Source organism: Tachypleus tridentatus, chromosome 1 (genome assembly GCF_004210375.1).
Source record: "Tachypleus tridentatus isolate NWPU-2018 chromosome 1, ASM421037v1, whole genome shotgun sequence".
Taxonomy (NCBI): Eukaryota; Metazoa; Arthropoda; class Merostomata; order Xiphosura; family Limulidae; genus Tachypleus; species Tachypleus tridentatus.
In genome coordinates this window covers 146,322,936-146,349,098 of record NC_134825.1, presented here as the reverse complement: position 1 = coordinate 146,349,098, position 26,163 = coordinate 146,322,936, and the positions used below count along the sequence as shown (strand labels likewise).

The 26,163-nt window shown below is 34.0% G+C and overlaps 1 long non-coding RNA gene across 3 annotated transcripts; it reads left to right on the top strand.

The window, feature by feature from the left end:
• Window positions 1–25,824, top strand: LOC143226251 (uncharacterized). 3 transcript variants are annotated; one of them, XR_013014452.1, is made up of 3 exons: window positions 1–129; window positions 10,082–10,179; window positions 14,312–16,986. It is a non-coding gene; the product is annotated as an uncharacterized LOC143226251 (long non-coding RNA). The 3 variants fall into 3 exon arrangements; XR_013014458.1 differs by lacking the exon at window positions 14,312–16,986 and adding an exon at window positions 25,685–25,824 and having other exon boundaries at window positions 73–209; XR_013014438.1 differs by having other exon boundaries at window positions 73–209.
• Window positions 25,825–26,163: the final 339 nt, after the last annotated feature.

Genomic DNA, 26,163 nt, shown 5'->3' with positions numbered 1-26,163 from the left:
TAAAAGCTCTAGTAGTACAGTGGTAGTGGTGTTGTGAGAGTCAGTGCGGCATAAAAGGAAAAACAAGTGCGACAGTGCTCCTACAAGTGAAAATGTTATCGAGAGATAAGGACATTGAAGATATCAGTGGTATTTGATTTTATTTGCATCCTTTACAGCTAGTATTAGATGTTTAAAAATGTCTTTCACATTTTAAACCGTTATTTGAGGTAAGTTTAATGCTTAATTCTCTATAAATTTTTATTTTCCAACCTAATTTCTTTTCATTTTAGTTTTACTAATAGTAATAGTGAGAATGGTGTTTTCTTATTAACGTTAGTTTATATTTTTATCCATCAAAATATTAAGTATATAACCCACAAGCTAGGATTTCATGTTAAGCTTGGATGTTTTGTAAACAACAAATCCTTGTTGGATATTTTTTGTTTATCTCAAGATAGATAATCTATAATCAAAGAATATTATCCCAAGTTTATGATATGAAACAACCAAACTTAGTTCAGTAAGATAATTCAGTTTTATTTTAAACAGTTGCAGTTCTTTTCGGTAAATTGTCATTAAAGTATTACTCATAAATGTATAAATCTTAATGAAAATTTATAAGCATAAAAAGTAGGTAAAATATATCTGTGTGTTAGGAAGTGAATCACAGAATTACATATGTTCATGTAACTTGAAAATCTTGAGTATTTAACAGGAAATATTTAAATGCCATGCAAAGTTCATGAAAGTGGCATTCACTGATAAAAGATGTTTGTCTACATTGCATTTGCATATGACATTCTCTTTTGGCAAAACTGAGAAACCATTGGGTATGTTCAATCTCCCAACTTTTCCAAATGAACAAAAATAAATCTTTAAATCGAGTTCTGATTTTAAAAAAAATTAATTATAAATCATTTTTTAAAACTAATAAGTTGTAGCCTCTATCACTTTAGTTATAATTTATTCCAAATTCTTATATCTATGATCCATTTATCCTCCTGCTCTTAAATTCAACATAAACTAAACAATAACAAATGTATTAGCCTTATCAATTCCCTCAATAATTTTGATGCACAAAAAGTTTGATTTCATTGTTTGTATGCATAGAAAGGAGTCTTATTGTCTGTAAGAGCTACACTAAATAATCAGTAGTATCTTTATCTAGAGTATTTAAGAACAATAATCTTCAAAAGTCTTAACTAATTTGAAATTTGTATATGTTATAGTCTGTATTTAACTTCGCCTTGATAATTAAACTTGCATATTACTCTTTATATTAACATTCACCTTTCCAACCATATAAATTTGCAATTCTAACAGAATACTCACAACTCATGAGTATCATTTAAACCCATAACATTTTTTAAAAACTGTCAAATTGTCTTTAGGCTTTTGCTTTTCAGAGAAAAAAGGAAAGAAAGAAAACTTAATTATTCTTTGCTCTTTATCTAACATAAACATACATATAAATATATGCTCACACTTCAAAGACAAAAAAGGATATGATAGTTCACATCTGACATCCCACCCATTAAACTAAACTTTAAAGTGGAAACACTGAAAGCCAACCCTTATCATTTAAATATATATAAATTCTTCTATTAAACTTCCCTGAATTAATTGCATTCACCATATCTAAAGGCAACTCATTACAAAGGTCAGCCTCCTTTTTAGAAAAATAAAGCTTAGTTGAAGATGATTCGCACCTTGCCAGAATTTATATTTGTGTCCCCTATTTTTATCATTCTTCATTAAGTATGAAAGAAGATATTGCATTAATACTATATTTTTAACAATCTTAAACACCTTAACCATATCTCTTCTAACAACCATTCTGTCCCAGTTATAACCCTAGTAGCCCTTCTCTGAATTCTTTCCAACAATTGTTTCTGCATTGACTAATGAGCCTAAGACTGAACACAGTGCTCCAAATTTTGCCTAGCCAATGACCTACACAATGAAATTATAACCTATTGAGATTCTGTTCAGTACTTCTATACATACAATTTAATTCTAATTTGTCCTGCTACTAGCACACTGACTGGATGGCTTAAGAGGCTGGTCACCAAGATAGCCAGTATTGTTTTTTTTGTAATACTGTTAATAAAGTTATTTCCATTTAAATTGTACTCATACTTCAAATCATATCTCACATGCATTACCTTACATTTATTATAATCAAAAGCTGTCTACCATTTATCTGTCTAAATCACCAGATAATCCACATTTATTTGTAAAGTAGCAGCATCTTTACAGTCAGCAACACCCAAAATTTTAATATCATCAGAAACTTAATTTATTGGGCAATCCTCCATCTGCATTATTGATGTAAATCAAAAACAGAACAGATCCTGATACCCCATTTGTGACACAAGTTCAGTTTGAATGAACTCCATTCAACAAGTTTTCTGTCCAGTGAGCTAATTTAATCTCCACATCTACAGAGATAATCTTTTTAACAAGCCTTTATTTGGCACCTTTTCAAACACTATGAAAATTCAGACACATCAAATCCACATTTATACCCCAATGTACATATGCAGTAACTTTTTTAAATGTTGTAGATTAGTAAGGCAAGATCTTCCCTTAGTGAAACCATTTTAACTAGTTAACAAAATTCCAAACTTTGTTAAATTACTTTGCAAAATATCTTTCATCATACATTTTTCCAATTACTTGTTTAAAATTAACAGGCTTATAATTATTTGGACAATTTTTATCACCTCCCAGTAAGTGACTCAAATATCCAATTCTGAACCTTCTCTAAAACCCTTGCTGCTATTTTTCTGTAAAAATAATTCAAACTAACTGCATTTGCTACAATGTGTATGCAATCAATTTCACAAAATTTATAACATACCAAATAATAACTTGTCAACGACTACACTTTCACTTTCAAAGAAACATTTTCAAAATATCCTTTCCTATCATCTTTGCATAATCAGCAAAATTAGTTATGTTACTACTGAGTTGTGAAGTAGCTTGCCAAATAATGTAATGAGTGTTTATTGTTTAGGTTCTTACTGTTATTTATAATTTTCATTATTTGTGCTTGACTATCTTAAGGATAAGGTTCTCTAATTGATCAGTTACTTGTTTTTAGCTGATTTATTTTTACGATTTTAATGTTAATGTATATAGGTTTTCATGACTGTTAAAACTTTCATGACATAATGAATTTGCAAATTTGTATAATTTATTTCTGTAACAGGTTCCAATAGAAGTGAATAGGTTACTGTGGCCTAGTATAGCACTTTGATAAAACTTCAGAGTAATTTTAGTGTTTTTTTATCTCCTTATTACAAGAAGGATTTTGGTATACTTATAAACTTTGAAGAGATGCACTATTATAATTTTACATGAAATAGAAAATTAAAGACTGCATCATTTCTTTTGACCATGAAAGGATAAAAAGACACACACTGTCTTTGTAATATTGCATATCTTACTTAAATACAATTCCATGTATACACTTCACTTTTCAAGGTTGCTTTGTCATTGACTTGTACAGCTCCATCATTTTAAGTCTGAAAAGAATAAGGGCATGTTCAGATGTGAAACATGTGCAAGTAGTTCAGACAGTATCTTTGTACACAGAAAAATTTACCAAAAATTTCACTTTGATGTTCATAAAGTTGTGACAACCCAACACCCTCAGTCTCTTGGTTTCACAGAACTCTTAACTATGATCAGTAATTTCCTCCTCTCACATCAGATGATTTGAGGTTGCACAATAAAGCATCCCTTTCTAAAGATTTGTCACACTCATTCACCTGAAATGTCTAATCCATTTACATAAGTTTCAAATCATCATTGTGATAATACGTTTGTGTACCATACGACCATTGCAACTAATAGTTCACTTCAATGTGCTCTTGATGCTGCTTTTAATCAGAAAGAACTAAGTTTCTTATATGCAGATGGTGAACACTTTAGCCATTCCCAGTCTTGTGGCTTGAACTTTGTTTTCAGGGGTGTAGATTTTTACACCCAATAGGGGGGATGATTTTTGCAACCACTTATGTGGACTGTTCAATTTGCAAATTGGTAATCTCTGATTACATGAATATGAAAGCTATAAACATGCAGTCACAGAGTAATCTTATTGCCATGATACTTCAAGGTTTCCATGTAAATTTGTATAAGTGAGGTGTTGTGAACAGTTTTCAAAATGTTAATAGAATAAAGACAAATGTATCACAAATTAACTGCCACATGAATTTATTCCTGCACACTGCACGGTATAAAAGATGGCCATTATATTTGACAAGGTTACTAATAACTTTCATTGCATGAATTATGTTTTCAAATATTAATAAAATTAGTAATTACCCTTTAAGTTTATATTTACTGAAAAACTGTTCATGTTGTTTGATAAAAATAATTAAAATGTCTTTGCGAACTTTTGAAAATTACACATCAATACAATGTAGCACATAATTATTCATACTTTTCATTGAAGTAAGATTCATTTAGTCCTCTAGTCTACATGTTCCCAAACATAGACCTCCTTTGTGATGATCTATTTATGAATTCATTCACAAGCTCTTCTATATTTATCTTGTCGACCTCATCTTTGTGAATGTGACAAACTGCCACATGGTTGAGGTAACACTGAAATATAGTTGACCTTAACCACGCCTTTAACCGTCTTAATGCAGAAAAGCTGTGTTCACATTCGCAGTTGGATACTGACATACAAGCAAAATTTTCATGAGAAGAAACACTTCACTTAATTTCTGCTGGCTTTTTTCATGCATTTTACAGTAAGTATCCTTCGCACCTTTCAGAGATACTGCTTTTGTTGTTCCTTTGAACATGGACAACTGAAACTTGAGCTGTTGTGCAAATATTTCTGGATAGAAGTTTATTACCGAGTTGTCAATCTTGCCAGATGTGATCATGTTCTCAAGTGCCAGATATTGCCTAAAGTCATTGTTGTCTGCATTGAATCTAGTGGTCAGATGTTCTAGGACTGTGTCCACAAATTCAAAATATTGGCTTCTGTAGTAATCTTTAGCTGTTGCAGAATGGTGTGTTAAGCCATCACCTGTGATCCTTCTGAGGGGTCTGCGAATGTGTGGTAGTTCAATAGGCACCAGATCTAGGGAAGTTACCTTTTTCTCAGCTTCATCAAATATCTTGTAATTTTCCTCTGTTTGCAATATCCGCAATTGCTCAACTGTCATTGCAGATGCTTCAATCATGCCAGATACTGTTGCTGATTTTGCTTGGAATGCACGGTTTAGTTTCTCTAATGCAGCTAATGAATGCTGAACCATCAACAATCCTAAAACTGTCTTTCCTTTGTCAAATCTGTCCAGCAGACCTCATGCTTTCACTGCTACATCTGATTTTTCATTTGCTAATTCAGACAAAGAATCACAATGTCACTGTAGTGATCATTAGCACATGTAATTGGAGATAGGCAGCACAACCAGTGTGTTGGACACAGTGGGCAGATGTATTTAACTGGACCATTGTGGCTCTCTGACGATACAATATTTTCAAAGATTGTCTTGAATTTGCCTGACCTCTGAAGCTTTAGGCCAACTGACTGATAATTATGAACTATTGCTTAGATCGAAAAGCTTAGAAGCACACCTATATTAAAGATGTGCATTTTGGCTACTGAAAAAGCCTACATCTAGGCTTAATTATGTAATTCGATTTGTAAGAACACAAGAACAAATGCACAATTTGTAAGCTTGTGATGCAATAAAACAATTCAACAGACCAAGGGGGGATGATTGTATGCACCATACCCCCCCACCTAAAATGAAAGGGGGATGTATCCCCCCAGGATCTATGCCCCTGTTTGTTTTGATATTACTTTGTCATCACATTTTTTTTTTGGCATGTGCATTATTACTTGTTTGTTGATGTATTTTATTATCTAACCTTAAAAATTCTGAAGTCAACAAAACTGCATAATCAATGATATAATTACTATTAAGTTTTATAGTTGTTATTTTTCATTATTTGAAAAGTCTAGGTAATTTGCAGACATATTGACTGACATGACCTAGCATATAAAATGCCCTAACTGTAAATCCAAAGATTTATGGTTAACATCTTTTGTGAAAAAAAAAATGACAATCAATGAATACTATTACAGGCTAGCTACTTTCTTTCCTGTCAATCAATTATAAACTAGGGACATCTACGTACAGGCAGACATTTATGTAGTTTTGTGTGAAATTTTTGGAATTAAGAAAACTTTCAGACCCCTGTTGCACCAGTGTTTGAAGTTCACTGTTGCTTCATTTAAACTTTAAAAAGTGGAAGGATACTTTTTTCTGTGAATGTTATTTTGTTTTTACATTCTCTAATGTAAGGATAGTTTTTACTAGGTTTATATAGCTTATTTACTCACCTGTGCAATAATTAAAGTTTTTGACTTCAGGATGGCAATGGTATTACCACCTGCAGGTAAACAACAGTACTTAGTTTGTCACTTGCTGAAGTGAAACAGTTAGTAAACTATTTATCAGAGAAGCTGTTTGTATAGTTTTGTAAGTCAATTAGCATAATAATGCTCAGACCAGTACAATTAGGGGGTAGGAGAAAAATTAAATAAAGTTGTGGCTTTACCTTCAAATCATAGAGATGATCAGTATAACATAAAATACAGGCAACAATGGACCATTTAATCCTCCAAAGCTGTCCTTGCATGCCCATTTCTGAGCAAAAATAAAAAAAAAAACTAAACCTATCCTTTATATTTTTCAAGAAACTATTTAATCCCATTTTAAACTTTTGTCAAGTATTGTCCTCCACTACTACCAGTGGCAACTCATCCTGTTAGAAAAATAACTGTTTAAATGAAAAATAGGCTTTCTTGCAAAATCTTGAACTTCTCTTGTCCTGTTATCTTCAGAATACAGCAGAAAGAAATCATATCTTTACCATGTTGATTCTTCAGATAACCCTGTAAATTTATATCCTAATCTGATCCCACTCAAATAATCCTTCTATCACCAGAATCATCATAAAAACACTTTTCTGAAACCCTTTCCAGTGAGTTAGTATCTTTTATTGGATAGATTTGCACAGAGAAGTAATTACTTCTTTTGTATTATACTTAAATGTCTATAAACACATTCTAAATATATTAGTTTTGTTCTGACAGCTACAGCACTGTCTGGACAACTTGAATAATGTATCCAATATAATACAATGCACTTTTTTATAATTAAAGCCATTTGTCAAGCATTTATTCAACCGACCAGTTGATCTGAGTCATTCTGTTGTATTCTGACATCCTCTGTGCAGCTAGAAACGTGTTTTATGTCACCCATATTCTTTACTTGCATCATACAATAACAAAATTCTTTCTTATATGTGTGATACTGGAAAAAACGTTTATTACGCGATGAGCAATCTCCAACTTCGCGAAATTTTTATGCTGTGGGCATTTAGATTTTCCAGTTTCGCCTCCGTTTCACGTCACGAAAAACTTTATTTTCTCCATTGAAATAAGGCCCGGCATGGCCAAGCGTGTTAAGGCGTGCGACTCATAATCTGAGGATTGCGGGTTCGAATCCTCGTCGCAACAAACATGCTCGCTCTTTCAGCCGTGAGGACGTTACAATGTTATGGTCAATCCCACTATTCGTTGGTAAAAGAGTAGCCCAAGAGTTGGCGGTGGGTGGTGATGACTAGCTACCTTCCCTCTAGTCTTACACTGCTAAATTAGGGACGGCTAGTGCAGATAGCCCTCGTGTAGCTTTGCGCGAAATCTAAAACAAACAAACAAACAAACCATTGGAATATTATTAAAGTTGTATTTTAAATGTTCGCTAGATGGAGGTACGAGTTAATAAGATAGGCCGAAATCACAAAGGTCAAAGAATGTAACGTAATATTTTCATATATAATAATAATAATAATAATAGTACTGTCTGTCGTATAACCTTGTAACTACTTTGCAGGATTTGGATAAACCTTCACCCAAATTGGTATGTAGGATCATTAAGTCCATGCGGGAATACTTTTTTTTTTTTTTTTTCATTTTACGTCTTGCGTTTTTCTGGGCGTTTTGTTTTTTTACCACCACTTCTACCATGTATTTAGGTTTTCACGGAATTTGATGTAGATGTTCATTGGGTCTAAGAGCAGATACATAAAAAATGGTTAATTTTGTGTTTTGCTGTTTTTTAGGCGATATTTCATTTTTTTTTTTTTTTTTTTTTCAATTACATATAATGGAGCAACTTTATATCCAAAGATAACCTTTTATTAATCATGAATTTACAAAATTTCCTTCCAAGGGATGAGTACTCCAGCTAGTACTAGAAATCCCTCTATCAGTATCATTAATGTAAATAAAATAAGTAAATGTTTGAGTACTGACTTGTGAGGATTTCCACTGCCAGTACGGGTCCAGTTTAACTAGATTCAGTTATCATCCCTTTTCAGGTGACACATCATCAAAAAAGTTAAAAAAAAAAAAAAGTATTGAACAATTTCGCTTTAGTGAAGGCCCGGCATGGCCAGGTGGTTAAGGCACTCAACTCGTAATCCGAGAGTCGCAGGTTCGAATCCTCATCGCACCAAACATGCTCGCCCTTTCAGCCGTGGGGGCGTTATAATGTGACGGTCAATCCCACTATTCATTGATAAAGAGTAGTCCAAGAGTTGACGCTCGGTGGTAATGACTAGCTGCCTTCCCTTTAGTCTTAGTGCTAAGTCCTCCGCTGCTACAGCGGTGAGTCTAAGGATTTACAACGTTAAAATCAGGGGTTCGATTTCCCTCGGTGGACTCGGTAGATACCCCAATATAGCTTTGCTATAAGAAAACACACACAAACCAATCATCTGCCAGCTGTACGTTTCTCATTAGCCATGTTTTAATATACCGTATTACTTCGAATTTAAGACGCACCCCACTTATAAAAAAAAAATTAGATGATAATTAGAAAAAGGTAAATATGTTTGAAAAGTGTGTATTAAGGACCCAAAAATGTTAATAATGTAATAAAAATGAAATATAATAAAAAAGATATAAAATATACAGGAAATTTGAAATTTTCATTACAATATTATTTCTTCCTGCTTTCTTTAATCACAATGCTACTCCAATGTTTCTTCTGACCATCTTGTTACATTGTGAAGTTGAAGCATCTTCATCGCTTGAATCTCTGTTGTCCAAAAGAATGTCATCTTGCGTTCCATATTCCACATCTTCAAAAGTTGACGGTAATTTTTGACTAATTGTTGACCTTCGCCATATTGATAAACCTTCTCGTTTCAAAAATTTCTTACACCAGCCTTGAAAGAAATACCACTATTTCCTGCACATTCTTTTCCTTTTAACATTAACACTTCTTTCGTTACAGACAGTCCTTTATTTTTAACTCTCTGAAATATATTAAAATGGCGGCATAAATTTTAGGATCTCCTTTTTTCCTTGGGCCAGAAAATGACTTTGTACTTTTCTTACAAGAAAACAACTTGGTTTTCATACCACGCCTATAACATACATTTGCTTTGCTTACAGTATACTTTTTACCTGCTGCACAATTTCCAATCTGTTCGGCGCACAAAATAATTTTTTTTAATTCGGAATCGTACGTAAAACGCTTTTCTGTGAATAAAAAACGCAATATAATATCGCCTGTACATGTTTTTTTTATCTTTCTAAGCTATTTTTGAAATGCAGTTCAATCTGTTTGTTTATGTACAATTTTTTCGAAAATCTTTGTTGTTTGATGTTGTTGTTTTGAATTAAGCACAAAGCTACACAATAGTCTATCTGTGTTCTGCCCACCATGGGTATCGAAACCCGGTTTTTAGCGTTGTAAGTCCGCAGATATACTGCTAACTCACTGGGGGGCTTTGTTGTTTGAGGAAAATGTTTTCGAGACTTTGGAAGAGTTAAAAATAATATCTCGAATTTAAGACGCACTCTAATTTTAAGTTTGGAAAAATATGAAAAAAAGATGCATCTTAAAGTTGAAGTAATAAGATATACTGGAATAAATAAAAGAAAAAACTTCGGTTTTTGTTCTGAAGGACGAGTAAAGTCCTATTTGAATATTTTAATACATATTTTTAAGGTTTTTTGTTTATTTAAAGAGATTTGTTGTTCCAGAAAGATGTGTTTCGTGCTGGAGAATGCATTGTACACCATGACAAAATACGAAGTCCATCATGAAATATTGTTTTCTGGCAGCTGGGAAGCTTGAAGTAGTAAGTGAACACATTTATATTTCCATAAAAAGGTTTTGATAAAAAATACCATTAGTAAGGATGGAGATTCCAAGAGAGTGACTTTTTGTTTAAACTTTGTCTTTTCTATGTTTAATTTTCTTTCAAATTGGTTGAGCTTTGTTCTGTAACCCCAACCGTAGGTGTAAGGTGTGGTTTATCTTCCTTTGAACTCGTGGATAATTGCATATCTTGTAACAAGAAGAACGAATTGTTCGCGAAATTGAGAAGACGCTGTTATATTTCAGTGCTGTCATTATTGGAAAATATTGGTTCATCCCGTAGCGCTTGGGGTTCTTGAAGCATATTTAAATTACCTTTAATAGACGTTCCTCTAACGTTCTGCATCCATTCCGTGTTCGATAGTATTTTCATATGCTCTTGACCCTGCTGTTTGTAGAAGGACGTAAAGAATATCTACGTCGCATATTGCAGAAAATTTCTCCACAGTTTTGTCTATTACAGTATTCATGAATACAAACGTATTTTGTTTTACCTTCACTTCTTTTGACCTCCTCATCAATGCTGATATTACTTCAGCAAATGTATGCAAATATTTTAACGTTGAATATCCTGAATGAATGGCCTTCCTTACATTTTTTGCAACCTGTTGCGTAGACTGTCTCGTGACAAACGTTGTCACACCGATTGCAAAACAATGCAGAACATGTCAAGGCAAAATTCCCAGTACTTATGCATCATATATACAGTTTTTGCATACCCTGTTAATTAATCATTATTCAGAATTGGCCAACATAAACGAAATTTTTGACGCTACAAGTCATGTTTATCGGAGAGTGACTAGCACTTTCTGTGTAAGGAAGACACAAAGCCCTCATAAAGCAATACAAAAGTCATATGGATTTTCTTCTTTACAAGTTTTCAGAAGCTAGATATGAAGAGCTACCAGGTATAGTTGTTCTATCTCAGGTGTACATGTTGATTTCCAGTTAACCAGAGCGTTCCAAAGTGGAAAACCAATGAATATTCAATATTTCTGGTTTTCCTAAACAGTCTTCACGATCTTTGATTGCCTATTTTATTATTATTTTGTGGTAAACTTGTAAACCTTTAGAATACACTTTATAACTCGTGTAAACCTTATTATAAAAAAAAATTATAAGGAAAATCTTATTGCTAAATAAAAATGCTATGTAAGGCTGGCTACTGAACTATATAAAATAAAGGAACTAAACAAGATAAGGATGGAGGTACACATCACTTTGTCGGATAATAATCACATAGCAGGCTAAAGTTTCTCGATTTCGCATGTAGAATAAAATTCTTACATTACCGCCATTGTCACTGGCAAAAGAAATAGAACAAGAGTTTCTAGTCTCTGTAAAATAGCCATAAAATTAGTATTCTGAAGTTAGTTGAAGGAAAGGTATGATAATGAAAGCTGGGATTCTATTCAAACACCAACCTTTTGATAGACAAAGTGGGAAAACCAATAATATAGAAACTTTATTCTCCATGTAAAATAGAAACAGCTTAGTTTGCTATATGATAATAAGCCGATTGAGTAATATGCCCACTTCCATCCCTATCTTGTTTGGTTCCTTTTCTCAAGTTCGGTAGCCAGTCATGAGTTCCCACTGAAATATCTTCAAGAGGAGCGAAACATGTATGTAAGTAATTAGGTTTTACAGTGCAGGTCAACGGACTGAAAGAACGTATTATTTGTGCTTATATCCAAACAAAAATTTACAATTTTAATAAAAATTACTAAAAATATTTAGTTTAACTGTAATGTTAAGTTTCAATCATAATACATGTAATTTTTGGTGAAATACAAGAAGTCAATAGCCAGACTTGCATAGCTTTCTTATTTAGATATGTATTTTTCTTTATTTCCCCATATTTGTTTTCATACACCTCGCTTCAGTACAAATTCCAACTCCAATGTAAGTACTGTACATGCATCCATTTAATCTTCACACCTGTTGGTGTGGAAACATGGTGTTGGCCCTTTATATGAACCCTACCAATACCCATAAGCCTTATTGGTATGCATAATCAATGAAAATGTATAACTTTTGTTTCCCATTACCAAAAGGTGGAAGCACTTGACTGAGCCCTCACCAACTTGTTGATTTAGAGCATCCTGCGACAGAGTTCCGATGAGTATCCAACTGGATGTGTTTAAATGTATCCCTTTTATCAACACAAAATCGGGAAGAGTATTCGATACCTTTTGTATATCACCTCCTCCATTACGAAGCGTTGCCACGATAACTATAACAATCGCAAAAACAATTTAAAATAAGATTTAATATAACATAAAGTTTTCAAACAATATGGAACCTCTTGGTCCATTTCAACCTTTCCATCCTCTGAACTAAATTGAAATAAATAATCATAAAGCCAGCCTTTTATTATTCATATACTTAATAAGTTATTTTTAAACTCACCTTACTTGCTTCTACTATAACATCCGAAGGCAAACCATTTCAAAATCCAAACACCCTCTAAGAAAAATACAACAGTCTTAGTTGAAAATTATTTCTACCATGCTAAACCTTGTACTTACGAGGGCTGTTCAAAAAATACGCGGACTGACGTCATAAAACAAAATGTACTTTATTTAGAAGTTACAGGTCTGGAACCCCTTCAAAGTACTCTCCTCCCCAACGCACACACTTATCCCAATGGTGTTTCCACTTGTTGAAACAGTCCTGGTACGCTTCTTTTGTAATGTCATCCAGCTCCTTCGTCGCATTTGCCTTAATCTCGGGAATCGTCTCAAATCTTCTTCCTTTCAAGGGTCTTTTGAGTTTGGGGAACAAGAAAAAATAGCAAGGAGCATGGTCAGGTGAGTAGGGGAGTGGGGAAGAACAGTGATCGAGTGTTTGGCCAAAAACTCACGAGTTCTGAGGCACAAATTTCGCAGCAACGCGGTGCATCTTCAATCTTTCGGTCAAAATCTCATAACAAGATCCAACTGATGTTCCACACTCTTCAGCAAGCTCCCTGACAGTCAGACGTCGATTTGCCCGCACCAGGGTGTTGATTTTGTCGACGTGTGGGTCGTCAGTTGACGTGGAAGGACGTCCAGAACGCTCATCATCTTCAATGGACTGTCGACCATCCTTAAAACGTTCATGCCACTTGAAACATGCCGTACGATTCATAGCAAAATCACTGTAAGCCGTGTTAAGCATAGCAAAATTTCAGTCGCAGATTTTCCAAGTTTAACACAAAATTTCACAGCAAGTCGTTGCTTTTTCAGGTCATTCATTCTGAAATCCGCCAAACGAAAAAATCGCATTTCACTTAAAACCGCGTAGCTAATACATAAATGAAGATATCTGCAATCGAGAAATGGCGTCGTAATCAGCTGATCTGTGCGAACCTAGCGACACCAAGCGGATTCCCCTGGAACCAACTGGAGCCGCGCAATTCAAACAGTCCGCGTATTTTTGAACAGACCTCGTATAGCCTTGAAATGGGCCTGAGTATGATGTTATACTTTTACTCTGGCCCAAAGCTTAAAAAACAAACAAACCCTAAAGACAGACGCTATAATCGTTCGGGAGGGAGGAAGAGGTCAAATGTACCTGACCCTCCTGGGTATTTAACAACATCAATACCCAAATACCGACACAGTGAAACTTGGAACAGACCTCGTATGTTCCCTGTGCCTACGATTCTCTCTGTCGAATGTGAAAAAAAGATGATGCATCAGCACAATCAATCCCTTTACAATCTTACACACCTCAATTATATCACCTCTAACTCTTCTTTTCTCAAGAGAAAACAATTTGAGAGATTTCAGCCTCTCCTTGCATGGTAACCCCTCAATCCCAGTCAACATTCTCGTAACCCTTCTCTGAACCATTTTCTACATTTCAGTGTTTTTCCTCAGGTAAAGAACCCAAGACAGTATTCCAAATATGGTCTAACACTGGCATCAGTGTTATTTCTGAAAGGTATGTGAATACGAGAATGTATAGTTGCAAATGGAGTTATTTATAAAGTTAGACCTGAGTCAATATTTAACACTGATAACAAATATTCTGATGAATTAATAAATAGAGGATATTTTCCCAGTATACCATTCTGAAAACATTGCTGTTTTTATTAATTGATGTAAAGCAAATTGTAATTTCAGGTGATACTACAATTATCAGGCCGTTTCGTGAGAAAAACCACGCAAAAGGAGTTATTTCCACGTGCTAGTGGATTTGTGCGTGTGGATCGCACGGTTGCTTTAAAGCGATGTCTCATGACAGCGAAAGAGCAAGAAAATATTTCCACTTAATAGTTACGAATACTTCCATTAACAGTTATAGATTTTATTAGCACTATATAAAAAGAATAAACAGATTTCTTCATCTGATTAAGTTCACACGTGTTATACCTCTTTGCACCAAGTAATCAGCCATTTTATATGACCTTCAAACGCTTCAGTTCGATTTTGTTATATTTGTATACTGATGTTCTCTGCTAAAATCTTGCTTTAGATACCCTACGGTGGACAAAACAGATAATAGCCCAATATGGCTTCGCTCCAACACAACCAAACCATATTGTTTCCCATCCCGTGTAGCGATTATACAGGTAGCTCGCATTAGAGAAAGCAAACAAATTACCCACGATATATAAAAAAAACTTAGACCCTTCACTGGCACCCACAACAGAAGCTACAACCATGCATCTATATTTCACATCGTCATAAAGAATACCTATGATCATAGTCGCAGCGTACAGCAACAAAGCTTTACAGAAAGGTAGTATTTAAGGAACCCGGTTATGATCTATTGGCTAACGTCTAATGCTATAAATCCGAAAGTTTACGGTTAACATCCCATTGCCGGAACAATATGCTCATTGTAAATGATGACGAGAAAACCCACTTGTAGAGAAAAATATATGTTAAAACGGCTGGTTTTGGTTGAGAAAATTTTTTTATGTAGAGAAGCGAACAACGTTTCGACCTTCTTCGGTCATCGTGAACAGTGAGAAAGACAGCAAGAAAGCGCCTGAACTCGTATTTTTTATGATACATACAATGGCTCTACTAGTCATCATGTTTGTCTATCATTGGTTTTAAAGGCGAATTTTATAAACAAATGGTTTCATCACTGATTCAATGGCTATATCTTATGAAATAATGGAGCTAGCAATGTACACGCCCAAAACACGGATCTCGAAAATCATCACCAGTCATAACTGGGTAATATTTTTATAACTAGGGCTAGTACATTTATACTTGAGCAATAAATAAAACGATTAAAATTTCCACAAAAATGATGTTTCATATTTAATCAAGAAAAATTACAAAGAAAATGGAGTAAGTTTCAAGTATAAAACAATGAAAAACAAACGTTTCATTATTTTTTCTTTACTGAAAATTTCATGAGTATTGCAACAGAAAACCAAAGCACTTTCATTTATAACTACATCTAGAAAGAGGCCCCGACATAACCAGGTGGTTAAGACGCTCGACTCGAAATCTGACGATTGTGGGTTCGGATCCCCATCATACCAAACATACCCTTTCAGCCATGGAGACGTTATAATGTGATGGTCAGTCGCACTATTCGTTGGTAAAAGAGTAGCCCAAGAATTGGTGGTGGGTGGTAATGATTAGCTGCCTTCCCTCTATTCTTACCCTGCTAAACTAGGAACGGCTAGCGTAGATTGCGTTCGTGTAGCTTTGTGCGAAATTCAAAAACAATTACAAAGATGAAGCGGCAACATAGTGTATAGATCCCACTGTTATTGTTCTATTAAGGTGAAGGTTTAATATATAAATATCCACCCTCATGAAGAGATTTTTCCCATTCGTATCGGCTAGGCATGGCGGGGTGGTTAAGGCAGTCGACTCGTAATCTGAGGGCCACGGGTTAGAATCCCCGTCACACCAAACATGCTCGTCCTTTCAGCTGTGGGGGATATATAATGTGATGGTCAGTTTCACTATTTGTTGATAAAAGAGTAGCCCAAGAGTTGGCGAAATTCGAAACAAACAAACAAGCACGTACAAAGAAATATTTCAATAAAACCTACTATGTGATGTAATGTTGTGATGATAGCTCATTTTTAGTACTAAAATTTCAATAACTTCCTTTTCGTCGTGGATGATGAACGTTATTAAATGTCGAGTATGAGTATACTGTTGCAGAATTGTCGGAAAATTCCAGAAAAGGCCACAGGCCTAATAGCATTCGGAAGGAACTAGCAGTTGTACCTGACTGGAAAGCGGGTGTTTCTGCTAGTATATATAATGTGCGCTCGCTACACCTTGTGAAAGACGAATGGTTCATTCTAGAGCATATTATGTTTAATACATTGACAACCAGCATCAACTTAAGACTTCAAACCTACGTCAAAAACGAGTATTTTCAATTTTGGACCAGAAACTAGAAATTGTCGGAAGTCTTAAAAACGAATGTATATATATTAAAAAAAACGTGCAATTCGAATTTGGAAAAACAAAACAAAAAACGTTACAAATATCAGGAATGGTAAAGGAAAGCTAATATAACTTGTAAAAACGTCCAGCAACTAGACCAACTAAAAAGAAACAATGAAATGTAGAACTGCTGCAAATATCGAAATAATATGCAATGGGAACTGCAGTCTACAAGAAGTTGTCTATAAAACGAAGCTTATGTAAGTGTGTATTTTGTTTTAATATAAAGAAATGAAGCATTGTGAAGACTTGTTTGTTAGTTAAAATTTCGCACAAATCTTTCAGTGATATCCCTGATGTCACTTGAGGATATTACTTTCGTTTTCCTGTACCCTTATGAGGAAATAAACTTCTAATTTTTTCTTACCTTATTTCTCTTGTATTTTAGTCTATTGTGTGAGGCTATTACGTTATATAATCAGTCATACGTTAGTTGGCCGTCTCGTTCCTTTTGAGTCAGACTCACATGAGTGCACTGATTCACTGATACACTTGCACACTGTCCTGTACACAGCTGTGTACGCTATTATGATTTTTTTTTTTAGAGTTAGCCGAATAAAAATTAGCACTTTTTATAACCCTACACCCATTTTTCACGAGGATACATTTTGTTAATCCTAATTATTAAATCGGTCATTGGAGTTAAAATGATGTTTTATGAGACCTGTAGGAATGTCATGTACACTTGGATCATTACGTCTTTTCGGTTACTCTTCATTGTTTACTCACGATGATTAATGTTTTTGGTGTTGCACATTAACCTGCCATTTTTCAACAATATCTATTAATTGGGTACTATTAACTTGCAGATACACACAAAGCTTCTCTTTATATTAATGCAAATAAGGTCTTGTACTCTCAACACAGTTACACTGAGACACGTGAACATACATAAATAATTTTATTTTTCCATATATAATCCTTTCAAAATAAAACATTCCATATCTAAAAACCAGTTTCCACAGTACAACATGGCTGTTTTAAGGGAAGGGATGCTTGGGGTTAGGATCATTATGTGTGTGTGTGATTGGGTGTCTAGGCTGTTTAACAGTCATTTTCGCCCAGAATTTTCTTAAAATACTTGTTTGGACTCTGTCTGACAAGATCTGAATATTTGAGTAGTTGTGGAGGAATTATCTTAACTCCAGATGCTTTGGTTCGTGTGTAATTTTGTGTTCTTTGTAATTGTAATATTAATTATTTTTACACGCTGAGTAAGTCTAATCATTGATTTGTATGTATGTATGTTTTCCGATGTTCCCTACCTCTTTGTTATTGCCAGCCAGATTCATAAGATAACACACCTTATGTTTTTTTGGTTTTTTTACACTTTTATGTGATAAAAACATTAATTTTGAGTCATTCGTTAGTTTTAGGAATTTTGCGGTGTACACTCCTGGTGGTTGTGGCGCTTTACTCACAATCTGTGAGTCGCGGGCTCGAATCCCCATCATCAAACACGCTCTCACTTTAAGCTTTTGGTGCGTTATAATGTTACTATCTATCCAACTCTTTACTGGTAAAAGATTATCCCAAGGGATGATAGTAGATTGTGTTGACTAGTTGCCTTCTGTCTTGTCTATCTCTGCCAAAGTAGGGATCATTAGCTCATATCGCCCTCATGTAGTTTTGTGCAAAATTCAAAGTGAACCAAGCCAAACTTGTCCCCAAAACAAACACATACACAATAAACAAAATGTATAGATACAGCTTGTCAACCTAAAATAAATAGACACACGCACCAAAATATTCAATAAGAATTTAAGGAATACTGGCCTTATATAGAGAACCCCAACTAGCATTAGAAATACAACGTTGTAAGTAAAATTAGTTGCTATAAAAGGACTAGCCAGGGGCAGTGTCCTTGTTAGAGGCCGCTGACCTAAATCGCTTGCTTCAAGAATGGCTCAAAGATGCTTCCAGGCCCGGAGATATTTCTGTACACATTCCAGGGTCAGACCCTAAACAAAAATTCTTTGTAATAAAGGACATGCATACAAGCATTAATACCGAACAACTAGAAACTGAACTCGTGTGTAATAGCATACATTGCACCAACACAGAAATAATTCAAAAGCCGTAAAAATATACATTCATAATGCACGAGATATCTAGAGTATGATACTGAATGGTATCATTCTGTGGTATCACTGTTGAAAATACAAAAAAACATCGGTAGTAACCGTAACCTAATGTTACAATTGTCAAATATGTGGTTATGTCGCGACTGTATGAAAGCTTCTCCCACACAGTGTAGACTATGAGAAATTCAGACTGCCCTTATGTTGTAACTACAAACAAGGATACAGCAAATTATGAAGGATGCCCAAAATTCAAGGACATTCAAATACGATTATATTACATATACAATAAGTTAATAAGCTTGGATCAGAAAGATATTTACCAGAAGCAGACGTCAACTAAAAATATAACTCAATTACCAACACCAAAAACAATAGTGATTAAAAACACACAAATCAACATCATATACATACTCTCATGTGCAGCATGCTTATGGCCACAAACCCAAGAAACACATGAACAACAAAAGCCAAACACATCACAATCGCGTGGCAAGATGATGTATGTCCAACAATAAATGTTGCAACAGATAACCTTCTTACATCACACAATATCAAGATTCACAGAATAAAAAAAACTGCATTACTCTTTTTATCAAGATTGTAAAACACTATTTCACACTCGTTATAACAGCATTTTATTTCCGTTCTTCGATATATGTAATGCAACAAATGGCAAACTTCATAATCCAAAATCAGTCACAAAAACATGGGATCAACGTAAACAAGCAAATCAGCCTTTGGCAGATCGTTTGGATTCCATTAAGCATACCTAGTCATGGTCTTAAAAAGAACTCTAACAATTAACAGCTTTAAGAAGAAAAAATAGAAACATTATACAGCAACCAAATCACAACGGTCATTTGTAAAAATCAGTAACAGTTTAGTGAGATGAAGAGGTCTAATATTTAACTTGACCTTCCCAGGTCATCAAATGACCTAAATTCCGATGCGTAACAAACTAGTGAAATTTGTTTTGGACCTCTGGTAGTTTATTTGTGTTTTCAACATAAGTCAATAGTTTGCTGGTTTTTTGTTGCTTTTTTTCTAAAGCTTAAATAGCTGGCCAAGTTAATGAGTCTGTTTTTTTCTGGATTACTCGCTGATTTCCCTTCCTTTGGGAATGTAGTAATTTCTGCCTCTTTCCAAAAAATGGGTATGTTGCCTGATTTTATTCATAAATTGAAAATCTTTATTAAATGTTCGTACAATCTCAGATACCCTTTCACAGAAGTTTTTCTTTGATTCTTTTCTAATATTGTGATGAGTTTATTCAGTTTTGGTATGTAATCATGTTCTTAATTATCGGTTTTAGGTTTGGACCATCTATAAAAGATGTCCCAGTTTTGAAGTTGTAGCTTGTTAATGCCTTTTCTTACTTGATTTTAAAGTTGATTTATTTGTGTTTTAGGTCATAATTTTTTGTTTTCATTCATTATTTTCTTCTTTACATTCATTCTTATATGTTGTTTATTAATTGTGCTTATGGTCTCTATATTTTGTGGACTGTACTGTGTGGTAGTTTTGGTATATATGCGTCTGTGTTTATCAGGCACTCTATAATTGTACTATAGTTTTGGTCTATATCTGAACTGTTGTAACTGGTTTGTGTGGTAAAATATGATTTAGTGTTTCTACTTATTTGATCCGGTAAGCCTTTTTTTTTTTAAATTAATACTTTTGGAATACATTTGATGATTGTAATTGACTGAGATATCACAGATACACCGTATTGAATGATGATAGCTGTCAGCGACCTCTCCGACGTTAAATGAAATAAAGGTATTAAGGGACCTATGTCAGTATCAGACATTCTCAAAATACGCACGCCATAGGTTTAAGAAACCGTGTTGTTTTCCTTGATGTACACTTTTCCATCACTGTGGATTATCCTCGTGTTCTTGCTGGTTCTGATTTAATAACTTACTTCAAATTCCTTTTGTATTACATGTCGTTTCTACACATAATATAAAGTACACCTTAAATAATTACAGTAGCCATTATGGTACTAAAATGTATTTAATTAAATATATATATTACTTACTGGCCCATAAAAGATGGCATACCACCGTCTTTTCTATCGTTAGAATATTTTTCACCATTATTATTATCTTTAACGAAATGTAATTATTCATATAAATAGTTAATATTTTATTAAGATTATACAACTAAATATTAAGTGTAGTATATCACTTGATTTGCCACTTATCACTGAGTTACACCGGTTTCAGGAAATTCTTCCCTTCATCAGAATGCTTAGATAAGGCAAATCAAAAAACAGAATTATACTTTAGTGGTGCACTGTATATATTGTGTAGCGTTTTTAGTTTTTTAATTACAGCAGTGAACGTATACGTGTATTTGCTTCCTTGTGCACACTGTTATTTACATTTGTACTGGAGATTGTTTCTCAGGAACTGAAAAAAGAAGAGCAGTTATATCAACTGCACAATGCTATCTTTGCTGTTTAAGTAGTTTTTACAGTCTGCATTATTAACAAACATACCATCCAGTGGAGTAATCAGTTTCTTCTCATTCCTAAATCCAAACCACAAGCTGCTGAAAATAGCTTTATAAATTTCTCTGCCAATGATCTTTCCATCATTTTATGGTATCCACCATTTCTCATCTATAAACTTGATCTTGAACAAAGTCTCTAAAATTTATAATTAAGATAAAGTTTTAACTTTTTCACATGTTTTTCATGGAGTGTGATGTTTATGCAGTAGCTATTTACAACAAGATAAGGACATACCTAGCAGTTGGTTCAAGTTGGTTTGTTGAGAAATTTATATGCAAGTTTCGAATGGATATAAATGTTCATAAAATTATATATTCAAACATCTAATACCGGATTTCGACACACACAACCCCTTTCAAACATGTGGTCAGCTACAACAAAAACGTTGTTCGTAAAATATTTTCAACCCAAACGAGCCGTTGTTGCATATAAATTACAAAGTCACTTTGATATTCTGGTTGTAACTTTGTGTTGAATCTCAATTTGTCAATAATTGATCAAAACAAGTGAGCCTGGTCCCCCCCCCTGAAAAAAAATTAGGTATAATGATCACATTGTTTCAAATCTTTCGTATAATAATCATCTCGTTTAGTATCAGTAATAAAACATTTTCTATAAACACTATATCACATTTTGTGTTGTTTTAATTACCAGTTTTATTAAACATTTTGATCAATTTCAGTTTTTAATTTATTGTTCTTCCTTAAAATTTTTACACACACATATACACACCTAGGGTATATATTTCTTTTAACCTTACTGATAACGTGAGTAGAAATGAGGCAAAACACGGTTACGGTTCTATGTGGTAGTCAAGTCGTTTGCCGTAATCTGACATGTGTTATGTACAGGTAGTATATTTTGTGTGATGTACTTCCCGTGCTGATCCATGACAGATTACAGTATAACTATACTATAATTCTCGTGCGATTTAAACCAAGCTCTTTTTAATTTTGTCACTGGTTTTAAATCAGAGGTCTAAACACATGGGAAATTAATTCCAGGATAAAGAAAAATATTCATAATGACACAATCCATTCTTGTTTATAATTATACAAATGAGAGTCAGCTATCTGGAAATAAATAGACACCATTAGATAAATTTGTCTAAGAATCACCGATAATGCGTTGGCATCTAAGGCGCCTCAACATTTGTAAGTAATTAAAGAACTTTATATTATATTGGTACTGTAATAAATATACCACGAATTTAAGTATTTTGTTAGTCAGGTGCTAATTAGACAGAAGTTAAACTAAAAATAACTGCATAAAACAAGCGTTAAAATAAAAAGACCAAACAATTAATAGTTGGAAAAGAATATTTGACATAGCCGAAATGGGGATACATGCTACAGTGATAATGACTAAGTCAGTCAGTAATGTTTCATTCCGGAAACCTTCTCTAATGCGTATAATTTTGTATAATTGTAGTAACTGCAACAACGATAACTACTCCATATTTCCTCTAAATTAGAACGTACCTGAATCGCTCAAGGTTGTTACCTGCTATTTCGTAGGTACTAGCAATCAAACTTTAACATCACTTAGCTTTGTTTAAAGTTCTTTACCGATGACTGCATAAACTAGCAATACTCTGAACACCTAACATAACGTTTTGAGACAACATGGGACGTATTGCTCCATCTTGGATATTCCGTACAAGAAACTAAATTAACTTAAGAAAGACAAACACCTTAAAACCAGCTCTTATTAACCATATATTTATTAAGCCTTTTCTTAAACTAATTTAAATTTACTGCCTCCACAACACCTGAAGGCAACCCATTCCAAAGGCTAGCCTTGCCAAAATGTATACTTCTGTCCCCTGCTCCAACTGTTCTCACTGTTAAGTATGAAAAATGATGATGCACCAACACTAACAATTACAGCCTTAAACACCTCAATCAGATCTTCCCCAATTCTTCTTTCCTTTTTTTATTTTTTTATTTAAAGAAAACAGTTTGACAGATTTCAGACTCTCCTTGTATGGCAACCCCTCTATTCCAGGCACCATTCTAGTAACCCTTCTCTGAATCCAGGTTGATGTTTTTCCTTAGGTGAAGAGCCTAAGACTGAATACAATATTCCAAATATGGCCTAACCTGTGACCTGTATAATTAAATTATAACTTCTTTAGATTGCATTTCATATTTCTGCAGATAGAACCTAGAATCCTATTTATCCTACCACTAGTAACAGCACACTGTTTGGATGGTTTCAGAGACTGATCAACTATTACATCAAACTCCCTTTCCTTCATAACACTAATTAGGTTATTCCTATCCAAATTGTACTTTAGATTATGATAACCCACATGCATTGTCTTGCATTTATTACATTTAAAACCTATCTGTCATTTATTCTTTCAACACTTAAAGTGATATAAATTCTTTTGTAAATCAGTAGCATCCTCTTCACAGCTAGCAATATCCAAAACCTTAATATCATTTGCAAGTTTAAGTAATTTATTGACTATTCCTTCATCTATGTTATTGATGTAAATAAAAAAGAGCAATAGCCCTAAGACTGAACCCACTTGTGACATTAATCCAGTTTGTCTAAACTCTGTAACAACTCTTGCTTTCTTCCATCCAGCTGCTCTTGTATCCAATTTAAGTTATCCCCCACATCTGTAGATACTTTTTACAACCATTTTAAGTGCACCTTACCAAATGCTTTATAAAAATCCAAATATACCAAATCTACACCCTTAACTTCATCTACATAAGCAATAACCTTTTCAAAGAATGCCAGAAAATTTGCAAGGCATTGTTCCTTTTTAGTGAAACCATGTTGACTATTCAATAATATTCCAAACATTCTTAAATGACTTTGCATAGCACCTTTTAACAGACTTTCCAAAACCTTTCTCACAACTGATGTAAAATTAATGTATCTATAATTATTGGGAAAATTTGTATCACTTCCATTGAAAAGAGAAATTACATTAACTAACTTCCAATCCTCTGGTTAGTTAGTCAGTTAGTTATCACCATTAGATTCCATCTAGGAACATAGGGCCGCAATCGCTTGCAGATTCTTCAACAAGTATTTAAGTGAGTAGGTTGTTAACCCACTGCACCGAGCCGTCCCTAATGTAGCAGTGTAAGACTAAAGGGAAGGCAGCTAGTCATCACCACCCACCGCCAACTCTTGGGCTACTCTTTTACCAACGAATAGTGGGATTGACTGTCACATTATAATACCCCCACGGCTGGGAGGGCGAGCACGTTTAGTGCAATGCGGGTGCAAACCCGCGACCCTCGGATTACGAGTCGCACGCCTTACACGCTTGGCCATGCCAGACCCATTATTTAAGGACTGACAAAAAATAGTAGTAAGTGGATCACATATCTAATCTTTAACCTCCTTTAAAATCCTTGGGAAAGTATTATATGTCAAAGAGCTTTATCCTTTTTTTAAACTTCCCATTTTTTACTTAACCAGCTCAGAATTAATGTAGTAATTTTGTTTGATGTCATTTCCATTTATCAACTCTTCAAGATGTGGAGTACTGCTCAACTCTTCATTAGTAAAAAACACAGAAAAAACAGAATTTAATAACCAAACCATCTCTTCATCAGATACCAGTCTTCCTTTATTATCTGTCAAGTATCCTAATACCTTTCTAACATTTTGTTTACCCTTAATGTACTTGAAGAAATCCCCACTGTTAATATTTACATATTCTGTCAACCTTTTCACATACCTGTTTCTTCTGGAACATTTACGTGTCAGTTACTTAATTGTATAACCGTCGTTAAGAGTAGGTTGTTTTAGTGTTTTAGTTCAGTTTCATAATCTTCAGATGACAAGTGTAGGGTGATAAGTCGTGTTACAAACCATGAAAACAAGTTTGTAAGATATTAGATAACTTGAAGAAACTCGTATGATGTTGTCACTGTTAGTCGATTTTCTTAATATTTTGAAGGAATGTATGCCGTTATTTATGTCAATATTTAAGTTTCGAAAATTAACGTTTCCATCTAACATGTATAAAAGTTAGTGTGCGTCACGTTTGATTTCTTGAAATTGGAGTTCGAGTACTGTATGGCCGTTACAGTCATTCTGTTTATATATATATTGTCAATAAATGTTAGGTAACTAGTTTCTAAACAGAGTTTGGATAACTTTCATCGTACATGCTTGTCGTTTCAGTCGTGGGGGCGTTACAATGTTAATTTCAATCTCGTTATCTTAAGAGTTAGTGGGATTATGTGTTTTTCCTGTAGTGTATCACTGGTGAATTAGGGACGGCTGACCAAATTTAAGATAAACCACATTTAAGCAAGTGGTTATTATTGTTTGTAAATCCTGAGTTATTTTCTTTTTTCCAATAAATCATTTACAATTTGTGTAAAACGTGAAATTTCTCTTATTTTCACGATCCCATAACTGTTTTTTTTTCTGTATACTAGTTGTTTTAACCTCTCGATATTGCTTTATGTTTGTATTGAATTTCAGACAAAACACACAAAAATTTGAAGAAAGAAGACCAAATTATTACTGTAAGAGCAGTATGTAACTGCAGTGATTCAAGTGAATTGTGAATTATACAGAGAACAGTACCACTAGTGCGGTAGAAATAGAAAAAGGTGGATCGGCTTATAAACAGAAATTCAAAACTAATTGAATAGACCAAAGTGAACTTTTGACAAGCGAACCATATAGTATTTATAATATCCCTATGATCTCTATAGTGTAAATAATTTACAGATGTTTAACTTCTTCCAAATATATAAATAACATTTTGTAAAAATGTGAAGTTCGTACTGTTCATTCATTGTTGAATTTATCGCCAAGTCAAACATCTGTATAAAGAATCCTAAGCCCAACACAGTATATATTTACACTGTAAGGAAGTACGGATAACAGCCATTATTTGATAATTGGTGAACATAACCGTAACATCTCACAGGGCTGATTTACCACGCTGAAAACGA